This window comes from Triticum dicoccoides, chromosome 4B, assembly GCF_002162155.2.
Source record: "Triticum dicoccoides isolate Atlit2015 ecotype Zavitan chromosome 4B, WEW_v2.0, whole genome shotgun sequence".
In the NCBI taxonomy this organism is placed as follows: Eukaryota; Viridiplantae; Streptophyta; class Magnoliopsida; order Poales; family Poaceae; genus Triticum; species Triticum dicoccoides.
Genome location: NC_041387.1, coordinates 507177085 through 507177851, shown reverse-complemented (window position 1 = coordinate 507177851; position 767 = coordinate 507177085).

The window sequence follows — 767 nt, the reverse complement described above, 5'->3', positions numbered from 1 at the left end:
GTCACTCATTCGGCCCGCGTGGCACTTGCCGGACATGTCCTTCCGATACTCACATCGTTGTCGCCGCTAATATTATACACCAGTCACAAATATTCTGTTGTTGTCGATAACTGTGTCAGGCACACTAGCATCATGTCAGGCCACCTGAGGTATGTGTAACATGATAAACAAGTTATTGTATCATCGAAATTTTGAACGACATATGACAAGATGTGTTTGTTTGGTTTTTGACGCCATACCATCTGTCGTGGCACTTTTTTAAATAACCAAGCAAACGACAAGTCCTCTTTCGTTGCCATTCACGACAGTTCGATGGTCGTCTTTCCTTTCTGCTACCGGCCTATCATGAGCCGTCTCTCGAGCAATGTGTCATCATAACAATATTTTTCCCTGCCAGACACTGCTCTCTAATAGGCTGCAAATTTTTAGTGGGCTCTCATTCCCTCGCATCGGACGCTGTCATATCTTAATGGGCTTCTACGTGTTTTGGGTCAAGCGGTTTTCGAGGACGCTTAAGTGACCCATGTGTGGCACTCAACTGCATGCCTCGGAGAGCGCGGGGGCGCTTGTTGATGTTCATAACACTCCATCATCTGGCCTCACTCCCCAAACCCCTTTCATACCCCCACCTCCCCCCTCTCTGACCACGCCTCTTCCTTCTTCTGTAGCTATGTGCCACCCCCTCCCCGCCACCGCAAACCATGACCACTGGGTCTCCGGCCTTGAGGGGTGCAGCCCTAACGAGTTACAGAGGCGGATAAGGTCCT